The sequence below is a fragment of the Saccopteryx leptura genome, chromosome 10, assembly GCF_036850995.1.
Source record: "Saccopteryx leptura isolate mSacLep1 chromosome 10, mSacLep1_pri_phased_curated, whole genome shotgun sequence".
Lineage (NCBI taxonomy): Eukaryota > Metazoa > Chordata > Mammalia > Chiroptera > Emballonuridae > Saccopteryx > Saccopteryx leptura.
Window position 1 is genome coordinate 46,733,600 of NC_089512.1, and position 17,345 is coordinate 46,750,944.

The 17,345-nt window shown below is 43.0% G+C and overlaps 1 protein-coding gene across 6 annotated transcripts in view; it reads left to right on the forward strand.

Moving 5' to 3' along the window:
- Positions 1-1,413: 1,413 nt before the first annotated feature.
- NR2C2 (nuclear receptor subfamily 2 group C member 2) overlaps positions 1,414-17,345 on the forward strand; it is a 115,284-nt gene continuing 99,352 nt past the window's right edge. For 4 of the 6 annotated variants that reach the window (XR_010747248.1, XM_066351887.1, XM_066351893.1 and 1 more), the window contains exon 1: positions 1,414-1,754. The gene's annotated coding sequence lies outside the window, so the exon portion shown is untranslated. Of the gene's footprint in view, positions 1,755-14,983; positions 15,024-17,345 lie in introns of all 6 variants that reach the window. The other 2 variants (XM_066351888.1, XM_066351889.1) reach the window with 1 other exon arrangement.

Genomic DNA, 17,345 nt, shown 5'->3' on the forward strand with positions numbered 1-17,345 from the left:
GCGTGGCCCCCTGGTGGGCGTGCCGGGTGGATCCCGGTCCGCCGCATCTGACTGTCTCTCCCCGTTTCCAGCCTCAGAAAAATACAAAAAAAAAAAAAAAAGTTGCTTTGAAAAAGAATCCACAATTGCAAAGCAGTTCACATTTACATGGACATATCATTAAAATACTGTTACCTTAGGCACATCACTTGACTTTCTGGTTCTTATGCATCTCTCCTGTAAAATCTTCTTTCCAGAAGAGGATTTGACCATATCATCTCTTGAGGCCCTCTTGAGGCCCCTTGCAGTTCGGGATCTGGGGTTCACCATGACATTACAAAATTTAACTGTTTCTCCATTCCCCTTACTTCCTTGCAAGATGAGAACAAAAAAGAAGAGAAAATTGAAGTCTAAAGCATTTCCTATCAAACAGAAATAAGATTAAGGACAAAATATTCAAAGTTTGGGTCACCCTGATAAAAGGCAAAATGACTAAGAAAAAAGATCTTGGAGACAGTACTTTCATAATAAACAAGAAAAAAATTAGTTAGCAGAGGATCTTTGGCCTACAAAGAATTATAATCAAGGAGAGTCCAGCCTAAATACATCAGGGCATCTGGGATAAATAAGTGGTCTGCACCCTCCACAAAGCAAGTCAAAACCATAACTCAAAAGAGAAATACCTAAGGAAAACCTACAACCCAAGGTTTTTAGGATCAAGAGAACTTCTTTATATATATATTTAAACAGTATTGCAAAGAATTGCTTTAATATATCACTGTATACTAGTTCCAAATCGCGAGGGAAAGAGGCATGGGCTTAAGACTTGAATTAAATGTTCGTTAAAAAATCATAAACAATAGGTTTGGGAGGGTCTGACCACTTTACCGGATACTACCAGAAGCTGGTGCATCCTCGGACCTGTAAAACTTCAGTAAAAAAACTATCTGTACGGAGTAGGGCCCAAACAATTAGATACCTACCCAAAATACCACCCCCTTCCGACCTACAGGCGCTCTGCTGAGTTTGATCTTCACTCAACAAAAACAGGGTTCAGTTCGGCGAGAGGCCCTGGTGGAGGACGTCACAACGAGAACACTGCTCCCGCCTATCCTCCAGGCTCGCAGTACCTCGGGAAACGCTGCCTCGCACCGAAATAACGGTGCCCCACATTTTTAGTTTTTTTTAAACGACCAATCCACCTTTTACCGTAAGAACGGCGGCAGCCGCGCCATTTAAATTCCGTATTCGTCTGACTGCAATGCCGACCGCGTCGCAGGGTCCCCAGGCGTTCGAGGTCCCCCAGCGGCCGCCGGGCAGCGGCGACGAACGGAACCGCGAGGGGCCGGAGGAAGCAGCGCCGGCCGCGGCGTTCCGGTGCGCGCGCGTGGCTCAGCCAATCGCGTGCTCGCCCGCCCCCCACGGCCACGGCGAGGCTGGCGCTGGGAAGAGGAAGAAGAACATTCGCCCTCCTCCTACCAGCGCACGGGCGGCGGCGGCGGCGGCACCGGGGTCACGAACTCTGACCTTTCACTGACAAAAACAATAACAAACCCCCCCCCATCCCTGCGACCCCAGCGGCGCCCCCGGGCCCGCCCCTGCTTCCACTTCGGCGTCTCGTCTCTCTCCTGCTGCCCCGCGAGCCTGCGGCCTCGGGGCTCCCGCCATCCGCCAACGCCGGGAGCCCGGCCTCCCCGCGCCCTGCCTCCGCGCCGGGGGTCGCCCGCCGCCGACACGGGACCAGCTTCGAGGCCGCTTTGGCGCCAAATCCTGAGGTAAAATTGAAAAAGGGCCGGGGCGGGGTCGGTCCGGCGGCGGAGGGGGCGGGCCTGGCGCGCGGACATGGAGGCGCCGTGGCTGCGGCTGAACCCGACCCTTTTACCTTTGCCATGGGGCGGTGGCGGCGCCGGACGCTTTGCATAGTGGGCCGGGCCGCTCCCCTCCCTTCCCCGCCCGCGCCGGGAGCAGCGAGCGGGCTCCCCCTGACCGGCCCGGCCGTCGCGAGGGTGGGGGAAGAGGGGGAATGGCCGCGGCCCCGCCTCACACTTGGCCCTTCGCCAGCGCCGCCATTTTGTTCTCGATGGAGATAGCTCTGGCTGGGCCGGACTTGCCTCTTCTTCCTGTCAGCCTCCTCCTCCTTGCAGTCCCTCCTTCCCTCATTCCCCGACTCCTCGCCCCTCCGCTTCTCTTGTGCCGTTGGTGGCCGCCGCGGCCCAACCGCTGTTTTTTCAGAAGGGGGGGGTGTAAGGCGGTGCGGAGTGCGACTTCGTGAGCGACGGCTTTTCCGACCAGTTGGTGCCCAGAAGGAGGGCCGGGGCCTGTGGCTCCGCCCACTGAAGCTTTGCTGACTGGCTCCTGCAGGAGAGGGCGGTCCTCGTGGGTCGCTGGTGTCCTGGCGGGCAGGAGCCGAGGCCCGGGGGCGCGGCCTGGGGCCCTGGGGGCGCGGCCGGGGCGAGAGTCTGGGGCGTTCGGGATCCGTGCAGGGGCCTGGCGGCTTCCCCTGACCTGGAGCGCGTCGGAATGAGAAATGAAGAACTGTATAGCAATAAGGGTGGGGAAGCATCTTGAATCCACGGCGCTGACTCGTGGGAAGGATTTTTTGGGATCTAGACACTTTTCAGGGCTCCTTCCGTATTTCTGGCGCAGCCGCGGGCAAATCCTCTGAAGTTCAATTTCATAGATTGTAAAATGAGGAGAATGGGCGTTTTGCCAGGTCGGACCTCCCTTCTCAGGATTGTTGAGGTGCTGTACTCAGGAAATGGAGTCCAGGCTGCTTTGTGAAACCCAAAGCAATGTAAAAATGGTGTTATTGTTGAAAATCGTTAGTAGAAGATCCAGGAGTGAAAAGCTATAGTGTATTGAGAGCTTGAGAGAACACAGGTGAATCAGGTAATTCTCTTTTCGCACGTTAATTAAATGCTTATTTGTTTAGTTTAGGGCACTGGGAATACATCCAGAGAACCAGCTAGACCCGGCCTCTCTGCCCTCCTAGAATTGGGGTTGGGGATGAATAGACAAATGAGATGATTTCAGGGAATGATGAATTTCCGGGAAAAAAATGAAATGAAACTGAATAGTGTATTAAAGACGGCATTAGGAGACAAATTTAGGTTGAGTAGTCAGAAAAGGCTTCTGTAAGGAGGTGATGTCTGAACGGAGGAACCCAAGGAAATACGTAATGAATAGAGAGAGAACCACAAGTGGTTCTCAAGGACCGGAGGGGAAGCATTTGGTGTGATTAAGAACAGGCCGGCTGTTGGCTAGAGAGTGGTTGAAACTAGTTGATTGTTTTTTTTTCATTATCCCACTCTGTCTTCCAGGCTAAGGTCTGTGAAATATGACAAGGGTAACAGTCAACTTAATAAAAAAGAATCAAGGAAAATATAGTTGTTAACTGAACTGCTGATGAATATGTGACTGGGGGAAAAGCCTCACAAAATCACTTCCAGATTTAAATCCTTCATCAGCCCCCTTATGACCATCTTCAATTTATTTGCTGAGCCCCAGGAACTAGGTGCTAGACTGGGAATTGCAGAGATGACTGAGACATTGATAGATCTTCTCAAGTATAGGAATGTGGTTCTGTACAGGAGTTGCCCCATACACACACACACACACACACACACAATGTTTTAAGCAAAAGCTAATTAGTGTGTTGGTTATCAGGGCCAACATTTACTAGCTGTGTGACTTTGGGTAAGTTAACTCTTTTGAGCTTTAGTTTCCTCATCTGGACAATAATAGGACCTTTCTTCTAGAATTGAGGATAAACTGAGTTAATACAAATAAAGAGTTTAGAAAAGTGCTTTGCATATAGTAAATACTCATAATTGGGGTTACTGTCACAGTGAAGCACTAGCTGTTAGAGATATCGGTCTAGTTTAAAGATATAAACAATGAAATTGTTAGGCAGTGTGGTATAGAGGCAAAACACTAGAACACTTGGGTTCTAGTTTTGACTCTTCTGCTTTTGGTTATTGGCATTCAGACCAAAAATTTATTTAGAAAACAAACTAGTGGAACTAACAAAAAGTATGGATGGGGTGGTTCACAATTTACAAGTCTTGAACAAGCATTACATTGTTCAAGCCCCAATAGAACCAGTGTAATTGTGGAGGTCCATTTCCTGCTCTCTATTTAAAAACCTTTCTAAGATGTTTCATCATTTCTTATCCCTGTACTCCTAGCCCCTTGTGCTATAAACATACTGATTTGCCTTGAACTTCCTTGGCGCTGTAGCTTACCTTAACCTCAGGCTCTTCCCTCAGCCTGGAATCCTCACATGCCCTCTCCCATCCCCAACTCCACGCCCACACATACCCCACTCCTGCAGATCTCGGCTCATTCATCACTTCCTCAGCGTAGCCCCCTCTGATGCCCAGTGCCAGTTTAGATCAGATTCTTTCTCTTAACTATGTTGTTTTTTTCTGTTATAACCTTTGTCTAACTTTTTAATTATACTCCATTATATGATTTAAAAAATATTTTAATTGAATTTGTTGGGGGTGACATTGGTTAATAAAATATACAGTTTTCAAGTGTACAATTCTTCTATATATACATCATCTGTATGTTGCATTGTGTGTTCACCACCCCAAGTCAAGTCTCCATCACCATCTGTCCCCCCTCTACCCTTCTCCACCTCCCTCCTGTACGATTGCTTGATATTTGTTCCCCCATCATATGATAAGCTTAATGAGAGCAGAAATTATTTTGCTCGTTATATTTTCAGCACTTAACAGAGTGCCTGGCACTATTTGTTGAATGAATGAATAGATAATGTATGATATAAATTATCAAACCTTTTTGTGTGTGGGCTTGTTTGGCAATAAAATGTCTGTTATACCATTTGGATGAATTTAGGAAGTGGTCCCTTACAGATGTAGCACTGAATGGATACATGAATATGCATCAGATAACCCAAATGAATCTCTTTTTACTCACTTATATGTTGATTTTATGTTTAGTTTTTTTCAAGAAAAGAAATAGATAACTTAATGATTATTTGAATCTCAAAGTTACATGAAAGTTAATGAGTTTATATGGAATTCATTAATAAACAGATAGCTCAAATATATTTGTGTCATTTACTTTAACTGAAGAAACAAAAGCACCAAAGTGATTTTCTTGAAATTAAAAAGGCTGGTCTTTGTTTCTCTATCAGTGGGGATAAGAGAACAGAAAAAAGCCTTTGGTAGGTTTGCAGGAAGTTGAGAACTGAAAGTCTCTGTAGCCATTGGTTTTGAATATTTATCTTTCCAAAGATAAATTGGTTCATATAACAGAATTTTTGAAAATCACTTTTAATTGTTTTACCAAAGTTAAAGCAGACTTCAGAAAGTATGTATATATCAAGCTCTTCTGCTGGGAAATCTGGTAAATAGAACATTTTTGTTGATATTTTATATATTAACTGATTTAAGAATAAAATGTTAAAGTATTATAAAACCAGTAACAGTCACACTTTTTTTTTTTTTTTTGTATTTTTCTGAAGTTGGAAACTGGGAGGCAGTCAGACTCCCGCGTGTGCCCAACCGGGATCCACCTGGCATGTCCACCAGGGGCGTTGCTCTGTTGTAACCAGAGCCATTCTAGCGCCTGAGGCAGAGGCCATAGAGCCATCCTCAGTGCCTGGACCAACTTTGCTCCAGTGGAGCCTCGGCTGCGGGAAGGGAAGAGAGAGACAGAGAGGAAGGAGAGGGGGAGGGATGGAGAAGCAGATGGGCGCTTCTCCCGTGTGCCCTGGCCGGGAATCGAACCCAGGACTCCTGCACGCCAGGCAGATGCTCTACCACTGAGCCAACTGGCCAGGGCCAACAGTCACACTTTTATTTAAACCTTTGGTTATGATTTTTTTTCTATCCTGTTACAGGATTTTTTTTGGTATCAGTTGTTTACTCAATAATTTTAATTCCTTGAATTAATTACCCAGTAACCAAAGAACTGACAGTTTAATGAAAAAGCTATATATTGTCTTACAACATTAAATTATTTATTGCTTTCAACAGATTTTTGTTGTTGTTGTTGGTTTTGTTTTTTTTTTCTTTTTCTTTCTGAAGCTGGAAAAGGGGAGAGACAGTCAGACAGACTCCCGCATGCGCCCAACCGGGATCCACCCGGCACGCTCACCAGGGGCGACGCTCTGCCCACCAGGGGGAGATGCTCTGCCCCTCCGGGGCGTCGCTCTGCCGCGACCAGAGCCACTCTAGCGCCTGGGGCAGAGGCCAAGGAGCCATCCCCAGCGCCCGGGCCATCTTTGCTCCAATGGAGCCTTGGCTGTGGGAGGGGAAGAGAGAGACAGAGAGGAAGGAGGGGGGGCGGGGGTGAAGAAGCAAATGGGCGCTTCTCCTATGTGCCCTGTCCGGGAATCGAACCTGGGTCCCCCGCACGCCAGGCCGACGCTCTACCGCTGAGCAAACTGGCCAGGGCTTCAACAGATTTTTTTTAAATGATTTTGAAATTTTGTTTTATGAATATGCCTTTACAGGAAAAAAAACCATATGTGTAATAACCTCACTTTATTAGGAATTTTAGGAAGTCTAACATTTGTCTCCAAGGAGTCAAGTAACAGTTCAGTGCCTGTTTCTACAACCTTGAGTGGGTAGCATCTTGGAGGCTTATACATTTCCCACTATTAAAATGGGATGGGGGAGCCAACACTGAGATTGGGGGCAGTAGTAGGGGTAACTTGTCCAAATGACATAGAGCAGTCATTTCAGCCGCCTGTCCGCCAGAAATTTCATGTCAGTCCACAAAAGAGTTAACCACCTTGATGTTGTATGAAGATTATAGACCTAATGCTCTTCGTTAAATTTGCTTATGTTCAGGGTAATTTCTGCCTTAGCTGTCTACAAAATAATTCTATTTTCACTGGTTCCCAAGTGTAAAAACATTGAAAACCACTGACATCAAGAACAAGGCAGGTGGGCCTGTGTGGAGCAGAATCCCTTCAACCTTGGCACTGAACCACTAACCTTTTGTGTCTAGCTGCTTTAATGTCTCCACATATTAAAGGCTCTGATTTGGAGGTTCACCTTTGTTGGTCTCTTACCTATGTGCCATATGCTCCTTTACTACCAAAGCATCTCTTAAAACAGATACTAATTTCCCTTAATACTACATAGGAGGACTCTGTGAAGGACTCCATCTTAGAGTTCAAATCCAGCCTCATACCTGATGCAAAACTCCTCTACCAGAGTTTAGATCTTTTCACTGGTTATGGGGAACTGAAATCCTGTTGACTTTTCCTCCATATATGATTATCTTTAACCTAATGGACACATTCGTGTTTCTGTCACACATTCCTTATTTGTTGGAGTTTAACTTGCTTGAAACCTAATGACTAGAGGCTAAGATCTTCTTTGTAATTCTGTCCCATCCTGTCATTCCTTCCCCATATCCTTGTCACTTTTTTCTGTTACCTGCTCCCTCACCCTTGTCTTCAGGTGCCCTGATTACTAGAGAGTTTTAAGCAAAAGGAGCTCTATACCAAAAGTCAGGACTGCCTAGGACCTGCAACTCAACTAGCAGAGCTCACAATGATGATGAGTAGTAGGTAGAGAGGATGAAAGTCCAGCTCAGGGTGTTGGCATAGCATTGTTATGTGGAGATTCATATCCCTGGTATCTGGGAGTCTTGGAACAGAGGGATGGGAAGTGAACTGTTAGGATGAGAAAGGAATAGGTGAGCTCAGACATTCAACTGTCTTTTCTGATATACTCCTGGACTCCAGGTAGCTTATAATGATGAAAGCCAATCTCAGGGACAAATAAAAATGATTTCTTCTACTGTAATAGGAGACCTGAAGCCCCTAAATAGGAGGTGAAACCTTTCATTCCATAATTATTTTTAAAATTTTTCCTTTGATTTGAGAGAGAGAGAAGCATCAATTCATTATTGCACTCAGTTCTTCCATTTAGTTATGCACTCACTCACTGGTCAGTTCCCTGACTGGGGTTTGAACCTGTGACTTTGGCATGTTTGGTATTACTACGCTCCATCCACTTAGCAACCTGGCCAGGCCCTCATTCCATAATTATTGACAGTAACTCCTAAGATTTTTTTTTTAAGCGTGCACCCAAGAGAGAGAGATGAGACGCATCAATTCGTAGTTTTGTCACTTTAGTTGTTCATTGATTGCTTTTCATACATGCCTTGACCAGGAGGCTCAATCCAGTGACCATGGGATCCGATCGATGATCCCATGCTCAAGCTGGCGACTTTGGGGTTTCAAACCTGGGACCTCAGCATCCCACTGGTCAGGCAGTAATCCCAAAGAGTCTAATTGCTGGAAATGTTAACATGTTGATTGAGAAGAATTTTGTTACAAGTATAAAAGAGAATCTCATTATGTTCTTTTTGGATTAGTGGGAAGTGTGAAAAAAGGTATGGGGGCCTGGAAAATTGGGTGAATGCGGCTGAAGGGTGAGGTGGAAAAATGAGAAGCTGGCAGTGCTAGACTCAAACTTGAAGGCTTTATGATTTTACTGGGAACCACCTCACTTAACTTTTATTGTTCATGTATTGATAGAAGCTATGCAAAAATAAAAATAAAAACATTTCTTACCTGGCTGCCCACAAATGCACTTCAGTAACTGTGCCTGCCTCTGTGTACCGCCTTCATTTTCTTTCTCTCACCCTCCTCTATTGCTTCTGTGATAGTGCATCTTTTTGGTAGGTTGATTAGGTGAGTAAACTTGGACTTACTGAAAATTCATGTTTACCAAGCGCATACTGCAGAGTCTAGGTCAGCCCTTGGCTGAAAAGCCTGGTAATTAGAACATGTTTGTTGACTTATTTAATGCAATGCAGATTTTTTAAAATGAAGTTTATGTTTAATTTCTGAAGTAAAAGACATTTTTAAAATTTTTATTTTATTGATTTTTAGAGAGAAGAAGGGAGGGAGAGAGGAACATCAATCTGTTTCCGTAGGCAGTGTCTGTACTTCGGGACAGTGGTCTAACCCAGTGGTCCCCAACCCCTGGGCCGCAGACCGGTACTGGTCCACAGAGAAAGAATAAATAACTTACGTTATTTCTGTTTTATTTATATTTAAGTCTGAACGATGTTTTATTTTTAAAAAATGACCAGATTCCCTCTGTTACATCCATCTAAGACTCACTCTTGATGCTTATCTCGGTCATGTGATACATTTATCCGTCCCACCCTAAAGGCCGGTCCGTGAAAATATTTTCTGACATTAAACCGGTCCGTGGCCCAAAAAAGGTTGGGGACCTCTGCTCTAACCAACCGAGCTATCTGGCCAGGGCTAAAAGACAACTTTTTTAGAAAGGAAAATTTTCAAATGAAAAGATAGCATTGCATCAGAAGGCATATTAAGGCCCTGACCCAGTAGTTCAGTTGGTTGGAACATTATTTTGCTAAGCCAAGGTTGTTGATTCAATCCCTGGTCAGGGCACATACAGGAAACAACCAACAAATGAATGGATAAGTCAAGCAGCTAATCAATATTTCCCTCTCCCTCTCTCTAAGTCAATAAAAAATTTTTACGGCATGTACAAAAATGTTTATATGGGTAGGAGTCCTAAGAGCTCCAAACTAGAAACAATCTAGATGTTCATTAGCTATAAAATGGATAAATTGTGGTATATGTACACACTGTAATACTACACACAATGAAAATGCACTAACTACTCACGGTTTTCACAAAAATAATGAGCTAAAGAAGCCAGATGCACAAAAAATATATTAGATAAACTCAAAAACAAGTAAAGTTGGTCTATGGTAATAAAAGTCAGGAAAGGAGAAGGGGAAATACAGTAATTGACTATAGGGAGAGGGAGTATAAAGGAGACTTTAGGGGTGCTAGTAATGTTTTACAGATCTGAGTGGTGTTTACATTTGTGTTCACTTAGTGAATATTCATTGAGCTGTTTCATTTATGATTTGTGCACCTTTATTTATTATTTATTTTTATTTTTTTTACAGGGATGGGGGGGGATAGACAGGAACAGACAGGAACGGAGAGAAATGAGAAGCATCGATCATTAGTATTTTTCGTTGTGACGCCTTAGTTGTTCATTGATTGCTTTCTCATATGTGCCTTGACCGCGGGCCTTCAGCAGACCGAGTAACCCCTTGCTCAAGCCAGCGACCTTGGGTCCAAGCTGATGAGCCTTGCTCAAACCAGATGAGCCTACGCTCAAGCTGGCTACCTCAGGTTCTTGAACCTGGGTCCTCTGCATCTCAGTCCGATCACTGCGCCACTGCCTGGTCAGGCGATTTGTGCACCTTTATATTTGCATGTTGTACTTCAATAACAATTTTCACTTTAAAAAAGACAGTAAAATTGCCTGGCCTGTGGTGGCGCAGTGGATAAACCTTTGGCCTGGAGTGCCAAGGTTGCCGGTTCGAAACCCTGGGCTGCCCTGGCCAAGGCACATACAACAAGCAAGCAATGAACAACTAACATGAAGCACCTATGAGTTGATACTTCCCAATCCATGCTCCCCTTTCTCTCCTGTCTCTGTAAAATCAATAAATAAAGTATTTAAAAAAAAAAAGACAGTAAAATTAATCTTACTATTTTAATCACTTTGATTATTATGTAGGTAAAATTTTACTGGAAAAGTATGTTCAAGTGTCAAAAGAATCATTGTATTACTTACTATCTTGATGAAGCTGGATCAGAAATTTCTGAGAGCAATACTGAAACATAAAGCACATACATTATTAAGTCCTCAACAGTTGTCAGTAGATTCTGCAACTTTAAGTGAAATATAATGAAACCAATTTTACCATAGATAGGTAATTTGATATAAACAAGAGTTAAGTTTGGGCATCTCATCAATGTTATAACAAAATGACATTATTTGAGGGCCTGCTATATTTAGGAATTAGTGGTTGTATAAACGAGTTATTAAATGATATAGTTTATTGATATGGGCAGTTTGTTCCCTAAGATAATTTAACTGGCCCCCTTTTACTTTTTAAAATCTTTTCCTGTTTTTTTTGGAAATAATTTTGAAGGGCACTGTGGTACAAATGGTATAGTGTGTTCTTAGAGTCAAAGAGGCCTGAGTTAGAATCCTAGGTATACTTCTTACAAGCTGGAAAACTTGAAACAGTGATTAAACTTGAGTCTACGTTTTTTTCTGTATGTATCAGGAAAGCTAACAATACCTCCTCAGAAGGTATTTTAAGGATTAAATGATGCCTAGTTTGATGTAAGGCACATTGTAGATTCTCAATAAGTCTATTGCTTTCCTTTCATCCATCTATCCTTGTCTCACACTAATGGAAATGAAGAGTTACACTTGAGCCCTTGGGAAGGAGAGGAAAATCATCTACAGTGTACAATGATTTTTTTTTCTTTGAGGAAAATCTCCACACAGAAAGTTGTAGCGTTGCTACTCCACTGCCCCAGCCCCCACACATGTATATCATTGCTGTCCCTTTCTTATAGTCCGGACTTATAATAAGTTTCTTGTGGAGGGCAGAAAGTCACCTGACCCAAAAGCAAGTTATGTTGGTCTAAGTAGTGGCAGGGTTTCTGATGATATAAAGATGTATACCGAACTTGACCTTAGAGGCATTCCTATGAGCCTCTTTTCTTTTGATGAACATTATACTAAATTATATTAAATCTGCCACTTGATTTCCATTTCCTGGTTTCAAGTCTTGAGCTATGTATTTCTCATTTTTTAAAATTCTTTCGGGTTATCTAGATTCTTTAGTTTTTATTTTCCCATGAGAATAAATAGAAAGACTGACAGTCACAGCATAACAGAATTTACATTGAATACCTTGGACCTATCAAGAATTCTGTACCCATGTACTATTTTGCAAATAGTTATTAGGTATTGGGTTTTTGTTTGTTTGTTTGTTTTTACTTAGAAAATTAAAGGGTTCACATCGATCTGTAAGAGTATATAGGTTTCACCAGACCAGGCAGTGGCGTAATGAATAGAGCATTGGCCTGGGATGCTGAGGACCCAGGTTCAAAACCCCAAGGTCACTGGCTTGAGCAAGGGGTTACTGGCTCGGCTGGAGGTCCTCGCTCTTGGTTAAGACACAAATAAGAAAGCAGTCAGTGACCAACTAAGATGCCACAACTACAAGTTGATGCTTCTCATCTCTCTCCCTTCCTGTCTGTCCTTGTCTGTCTTTGTCCCTCTCTCCCTCTCTCTCTCTTCTCTCTTCTCTCTTGCTCGCTTAAAAAAAAATGTTTCAGGTAAACATTTCTATAGTATTTGAACTGTTGATTATGTTGTGTACTCATCACCCAAAGTCAAATCATTTTCCGTCACTGTATATTTGTCCCTCTTTATTCCCCCCTTCCCGTAAGCACTTCACTTTTATCTATGTCTGTAAGTCTCAGTTTTATATGCTTCTGTGTGTGAAATCATATAGTTCTTGGCTTTTTCTGATTTACTTATTTCACTCATTATAATGTTCTCAAGGTCCATCCATGTTGTCATAAATGGCAATATGTCATCATTTCTTATGGCTGAGTAGTATTCCATTGAATATATGTACCACATCTTCTTTATCCAGTCCTCTATCAAAGGACACTTTGGGGCCCTGGCCGGTTGGCTCAGCGGTAGAGTGTTGGCCTGGCGTGCGGGGGACCCGGGTTCGATTCCCGGACAGGGCACATAGGAGAAGCGCCCATTTGCTTCTCCACCCCCCCCCCTCCTTCCTCTCTGTCTCTCTCTTCCCCTCCCGCAGCCAAGGCTCCATTGGAGCAAAGATGGCCCGGGCACTGGGGATGGCTCCTTGGCCTCTGCCCCAGGCGCTAGAGTGGCTCTGGTCGCAGCAGAGCGACGTCCTGGAGGGGCAGAGCATCTCCCCCTGGTGGGCAGAGCGTCGCCCCTGGTGGGCGTGCCGGGTGGATCCCAGTCGGGCGCATGCGGGAGTCTGTCTGACTGTCTCTCCCCGTTTCCAGCTTCAGAAAAATACAAAAAAAAAAAAAAAAAAAAAGGACACTTTGGTTGTTTCCATGTCTTGGCCACTGTGAATAATGCTGCGATGAACATGGGGGTATTGGTTTATTTTTCAATATTTGTGAGATTTATCCTAGTTCAGTCCTTCCATTTTAACCAGTTATACAACTTAACAATGAATTCCAAATGCTGTGTCAGCATGTGATACATAGAAATATAGTTAAATTTCATGTGCATCTTATGTCAAAATGAGAAACCTAGTCCTGAATAGAGTATGCATTTAATAGTTTGCATTATTGCTTTCAAATTTATTTGATAAAGTGGCACCATTTCCTTTTACTGATAGTAGCTTCCATGTTTTACATGTCTGCTGTGTGCCAGTCATCTGCATATTTAAGGTCTAATCTTCACAGTAACCTCATGTGGTCTAGTATCAGAGAGATCAGCTTAACGCCAGAACCTGAGAACATAGTTTATTTGTTTAGATGAGAATGATCAAGACAGTAGATTTTTTGATGTTATATAATTATGGGCCATGTAATACATAAATATGTGAATAAATTGATTGTGAAGGGAAAGGCAGACTCACTCATTCCTATCAATAAAGACAGAGTTTCTTTGTCTCCGTGCTTATTTATTGCTATTTGATATCCTGGCTACTAAACCTGCCCCTGTGGGGAACATAGCTGAGCTGTCCTGGCGAATTACTGAGTATTCAGGTGTTTCTAGTCAGAGCCCAGCTTTCACTGCAGTAGCTCTACTTTAATAAAGAAACCCTGGTTGCAAAGTTTGTTTAGCTGTACACATTATGTGAGTCTACAAGAGCTGATTCAAAGTCACCATAGTGTTCTCTGCTTCTTGTTAAAAGAGTAATTGATCTCATTGTATTTGAAAGAATTTGTTATAAAACCTACACCAGCATAGGCCAACCAATAATAGTTTTATTTCCATCATTCTGTGGTCTTCATTATAGTTTTTATATACTATGTCTTGTTGTCATAAGTGTGCTGTACCAGAAGAACATTCAAATCAAGTTTAAGACTACACCTTTATCCCTAATCTTTGTTGTCACCACTTTGTAACTGGTCGTCCATGTATAGTCTTTCCTTCTCTGTCATCTGCACACTGTTGCCTAAAAGATTTTTTGAAGATCCAGATCACTTCATTTTTCTGCCAAACCTCTGATAGTTCTCTGTTGTCTACAGTGTCAGCCTCTCTCCTCTCCTGACCTCTCTGACTTCCCCACCAGTTTTCCTGTTGTTCCTCAGATATGCCCTACTCCTTCATACCTGCCAGTTTGTATGAGCTGTCCTCTCTGCATAGTACTTTCCCTGTCTTCCTTCTCTTTGCTTGTTGAATTTCTACTCTTCCTTCAAGACCCAGCTCCTTTCCTGTAAAACTGTCATTGGCCCCCACAGGCAGAGGGAGATGCTTCTTCTTTGGACACTCTTTGTAGCATTTACATTGCATAGCTTTTCTTGGTTTCCTTGTAAAGTTCTTCAAGAAAAAGGACTTTCTCCTCCTCCTTCTCTTATTGTTGTTAATTCTCAGCAGTCAGTTCATTTACTATTTTATAGCAATGGCATAAAAAGGATTGGTGATGATTGAACTTGATTATTTTAAAGCTACCATAGAGAAATATTCTATTGCAGTTTGGGTCCTTTCCGGGAGCCTTATTGTGTGTGGAAGCAATCTTCAAGAGTTAGGGAGCTGAACAGGTCAAGGACCAATCTTTGAAGACCTCAGGTTTTTGTACCAAGTACTGTGTTGTTTTGTCCATAGTGCTTATTAATATAGTGCCTTGGTGTATTGTAATCAGTATATGTTAGTTACTATCAGTATTATCATGCTTAGCTCTACCAGCCACAAAGATTGTTTTTAAGTGCTTTATCTAGTTTGTGGTGTCAAAGCAATAGATTTTTTTCTTTTCAGACTTCAAATGCAAAGTTATATATGCTAGTGACTGGTTTTTCAAACTATGTATGGACACAACAGACTTTTCCCTGGAGCTTCTCATTCTAGGGGGATGCCTCCTAATTGACAGCTATTGTTAAAGTGCTCTACCTTTCCTTCCTACTATGTGGTCTTTTTGTCTTTAGGACTGCCTGTGGCTGTGATAGCAGTGAGAGAAGCCCTCAAGTGAGAGTCTTACCCCTGACATTCTCTTTGTTTTTAACCTATGCACTTGAGTTAAATGTTTTCCCTCACTTTCTGATATCACCTGAGAATTTTGTTTTTACGTTGAGATATCCTTGAAGAAGCCTCTGTCTTATTTATATGAGGATAGATTATGGTTTGTGACAATATATTTTCAAAAATGATGAAGTGGAATTTTTTTTTTTAATTAAGTGAAAGGCAGGGAGGCAGAGACAGACTCCCACCTGTACCCCGACCGGAATCCACCCAGCAAGCCCCCTACCCTGCGATGCTCTGCCTGTCGGGGCTCCTACTGCGTTGCTTGGCTCCTGAGCTATTTTAGTGCCTGAGGCGAGGCCATGGAACCATCCTCTGCACCCGAGGCCAACTTCACTGGAACCAATTCAAGCCATAGCTGCAAGAGGAGAAGAGAGAGAGACAGGGCGGAGGAGGGGTGGAAAAGCAGATGGTCACTTCTCCTATGTGCCCTGACCAGGAATCGAACCCGGGAAAATATTTTTTTGAAATTATCCTCTCACTTACCTGCTGTCACAGGATTTAAATCTTTATTGATGCCCTGGCTGGTTGGCTCAGTGGATAGAGCATTGGCCTGGTGTGCGGACGTCCTGGATTCGTTCATGGGTCAGGGAATACAGGAGAACGATCATCTGCTTCTCTTCCCCTCCTTCTCCTCCTTCTCTCTCTTCTTCTCTCTCTCCTTCTCTCTCTCCTCTCTCACAGCCAGTGGCTTGATTGGTTCCAGCTGTCAGCCTCAGCACTGGGGATAGCTCTCCTGGTCTGAGCTTTGGCCTTAGGCTCTAGGGATCTGCCCCAGATGGAGATTTTTAGGTGGATCCCAGTGGGGTGCATGCAGGAGTCAGTCTCTGTTTTCCCTCCTCTCACTTAAAAAAAAAAATCTTTATCGAAAATACTTGCTTTTCAGAGTTTCTCTTTCAACTTCTTTCTCTCACTGTTTTTCTTACTCTTTGTCTTTGCTTGTTTTTCCAGAAGATTTTTCTTACTCATTGTCTTTGCTTGTTTTTCCAGAAGGTGCACATTCCTTCTTGTTCATTTTTAAGCAGTTTCAAAGCTGCTGTTGATGTTGCCTGAAGCTGTTTTGGAGGCAGAAAACCAAGAGTGAAATCAAGAATTGGAAGAATTCAAGTGTATAAAGAAAGGTTGCTGCTCCAAGTCTTGAGTGTTCTAGATGGCCTAGAAAATTGGTGTAGGAAAGAGAGCAAGAGGACGGTGGGGCTGAGAGCAAGATTTATTATAAAGTTGCAGTAGTGAGATAATGATAGTGGCACTGAGAAAGATAAGTAGAACAGTAGTGGAATAGAATAGAGAACCTAGAATTACATCCACACATGGAGGGAAGCCTGAGGTAACAGGCAGAGGTAACATTGAAGATTAGTGGGAAAAAGGATAGATTGTTTTAAAACATTCTTCTAATCAAACTCAAGAATCAATTTTTAGCCTGACCTGTGGTGGCGCAGTGGATAAAAGCGTGGACCTGGAACGCTGAGGTTGCCTGACCGTGGACTTGCCTGGTCAAGGCAAAAATGGGAGTTGATGCTTCCTGCTTCTCTTCACCTTCTCTCTCTCTCCTCTCTGAAATAAATAAATAAAAAATAAAAATTAAACCATGTTTCTCTCACTACAATCTTTAAAAAAAAATTTAAAAATTAAAGTAATTACATAAAAAAATCAATTTTTAGATTGAGAACATAAATGTTAGAGACAAAATTCTTTTTTTTTTTTTTTTTTTTTTTTTTACGGAGACAGAGAGTCAGAGAGGGATGGATAGGGACAGACAGACAGGAATGGAGAGAGATGAGAAGCATCAATCATCAGCTTTTCGTTGCGACACGTTAGTTGTTCATTGATTGCTTTCTCATATGTGCCTGTGGGGGGGGGGGGCTACAGCAGACCAAGTAACCCCTTGCTGGAGCCAGTGGCCTTGGGTCCAAGCTGGTGACCTTGGGGTCTCGAACCTTGGTCCTCCACATCCCAGTCCTATGCTCTATCCACTGCGCCACCGCCTGGTCAGGCAGGACAAAATTTTTAAACATTTATAATATATAAAATGGTACTTTAGACCAGGGTAGTCAACCTTTTTATACCTACCGCCCACTTTTGTATCTCTGTTAGTAGTAAAATTTTCTAACCGCTCACCAGTTCCACAGTAATGGTGATTTATAAAGTAGGGAAGTAACTTTACTTTTTATAAAGCAGAGTTACAGCAAGTTAAAACATATAGTAATAATTACTTACCAAGTACTTTATGTCAGATTTTCGCTAAGTTTGGCAGAATAAATCTTTATA